This window comes from Lactuca saligna, chromosome 8, assembly GCF_052625555.1.
Source record: "Lactuca saligna cultivar CGN05327 chromosome 8, ASM5262555v1, whole genome shotgun sequence".
Lineage (NCBI taxonomy): Eukaryota > Viridiplantae > Streptophyta > Magnoliopsida > Asterales > Asteraceae > Lactuca > Lactuca saligna.
Genome location: NC_136424.1, coordinates 138,602,305 through 138,605,156, shown reverse-complemented (window position 1 = coordinate 138,605,156; position 2,852 = coordinate 138,602,305).

Genomic DNA, 2,852 nt, shown 5'->3' with positions numbered 1-2,852 from the left:
CAACCGGAATTAAGGACAGAATCCGCACATCGAGGAAAAGTTAAACCACGGTTCCAAGTACGGGTTCATTTAATGTGACAAGTAGATTCCCATATATATCTCCTTGCTCAACCTATCCGAGCGTCGTATTGTCAGGCTGAACGGATCTAACTAGGTCAAAATTTGTCAACTCTATAAAATTTCCTAAGTTCAACTCTGCCTAGTCATGTCCATTTAAAAATTTTCGTGCCTACCAACGCATCAAGTCAGAGCATAGACCCTTCAACTTTGGGTACGTTACGCAGACTCAGATTGCCTGCTATCACTAGATAATATCACTTCCCAGAACATCTCCCTCAAGCAGCACATTTCATAACCAACAATTTTTTAATTTTTTTTCTAATGTTTTTGGATTTTTCAAATTTTCAAAATTTTGTTTTGTTTTTATTTCTCCCCCTAAATTTGTGCATATGAGAGAAACGAAAGTAAATGCGCAAATTTAAACTATCCGAAAACAAAAATTGGTCTTTAAAGCAAATCAGTTTAAGAAAAAACTCAGGAGTATAGAGAAGCAAACGCAAACCGTAAGTCACCGATTGAATTTGCATCCAGAAGGTCTGAGAACAGCACACGTAATCTCAGAACAGATCCAAAAATTCTTCATATCATTAAGCACTAATCCCGTGTGATCTCTTCCTTTCTTCCTTTCCTGCAAAAAGACACATACTCTCAAACAAAGGTCTGAATGTTGTACAGTTGAGAGATGTCTCCTATCATGTGCCTGGAACAGCCATTACCAACAAACCGAAGTCTGATGATATGCCTCCATAGCTGTTCCGATATAAAGCGGGATCAGTTGGTCTTTGGAACCCAGTCCATTTTGAAACTGGGTCGACCTTTGTCATCAATGCAGGGTACTCTCTCCCATGACATATCCTGCTTATCACAAACAGAAGATGTAGAAACATTAGAGTCGTTAGTTGATTTGGGAGATTGAGCCTTCGGAACCCATTTGTAGTTGGGTTTAACCCATTTCTTTTTCGATCCGATGGGTGGCTCAGTACTTGATTTGGAACTTGAAGCCGACTGCCGAGATGACGTTGACCTAACCGGTCTTGGCTTCACAGGAGCATCTCTTGAACTGGGCTTGTTGGCTGACATATCCTTCTTGCCCTTGGGATTTGGATGCTTGTCCTTTGGAGTTTGATTCTTGGCCTTGGGAGTTACATTATTGGCCTTCTTGGAATTCCAGTCGTCAATGTCTGAACGTGACCTTGAGGGGTTTCTTTTGGAGTATCTCCCTCTTGGCGCGTTCTGCCAGCCTTGCGCATAGTAAGGAACATATGCGCGATTTGGACAATTTCGGGCAATGTGTCCAGGTGTTCCACAGTGAAAACAAGTCTTTTTCTTCACTGTGAAGTTATCTTTTCCTGCCCCTGGTGGCGTATCCTTGCCTTGTCTCTTATTGTTCCCAGATGCACGCTTGCAATAGGCACTCTGTTTCGCTGGAATTGGTGGCCTGTATTTCTCAACGAGAGGTTGATCAAAAGCAGTTGAGTTCGAAGCAATAGATTCAGAGTTCAAGGAGATGTTGGTTTGTTCAGAAGAACTCTCCTTGTTCTCATCCTCTGTTACTTTTCCTGCACAAGAAGTAGTAACATTAGTATCTGCAATATTAATAACTCCTCCTGACACAAATCCATCTCGTTTGCCATATCGAAGATGTGGCTCCCTGTCAGTTTCGTCCTGTGTCATAGGGATGGATGTGTAGTTATGATTATAAGGAGGAGGTACACTGTCATACCCTAGACCCTTGTTTTGATTTTCTTTGAATTTTAATTGGGTTTCATATAAGGACTCGACTCTCTGACTTGACGTAGTATAATTTTTGAAACTAACATCAGTTTTTCCACACTTGATTTTTAAAGCGTCAAGTTCTTCAATTACAGCAGCAAGTTGTCTCTTAACATAATCATAATTTTCACACTTGTTGCTATACTCTTCCTGAAGTTTCCTAAAGTCCTTGGTTTTTGCTTCTAATTCAGCCTTCAGGGGTTTTTGTCGTTTCCTGAGTTGATATCCTTCATATCTCAGGTCCTCAACTTCTCTTTTTAATAAATCAATTTGTTCCCGAAGAAATTTAATCGTATCTTCACTAGATAGTGTACATGAAACTTCACATGATTGAGAATCTGAAACTTCATTGACCGAGATGTTTGCAGAACTCATTGTATTTCCACACTTCAAAGCATCAAGTTCTTCAATTACATCAGCAAGACTAAGACGATTGAGATCTTTTGTCTTCTTGATGATAGCCACATCCATATCCCATGATTTTAGAAGTGAATTCAATAGCTTTTTGTTTATCTCAGATTTAGACAAGAAGATCCCAACTATATTCATCTCAGTAATAAGTGTAGTAAATCGCTGCAACTGAGTTTCAAGGGTTTCTCCAGGGATATAATCGAAAATATTGAAATTTTGTCTTAACATATCCTGACGACTCTCTTTCATGTTTCAACTCCCTCGTAAACCTTAAAATCAATTAAAAAGCACAACTAGAAGCTAAAATAAAACTTAAAAGTCAAACCCTTTGATTATAAACCTCAAAAGTCAACCTTAAAAGTCAAATTTAAAAAGTTAAACTCAAAAGTCAAACTTGAAAAGTCAAACTTAAAAGTCAAATTTAAAAAGTTAAACTCAAAAGTCAAACTTAAAAGTCAAATTTAAAAGGTTAAACTCAAAAGTCAAACCTGAAAAGTCAAACCGAGAAATTAAATTTGAAAGTTTAAAAGTTAAACGAAAAAGTCAAAGTTTAAAGTTAAAGGTCAAACTTGGAAGTCAAAGTTAAAATTTTAAATAAAAGTCAAAAT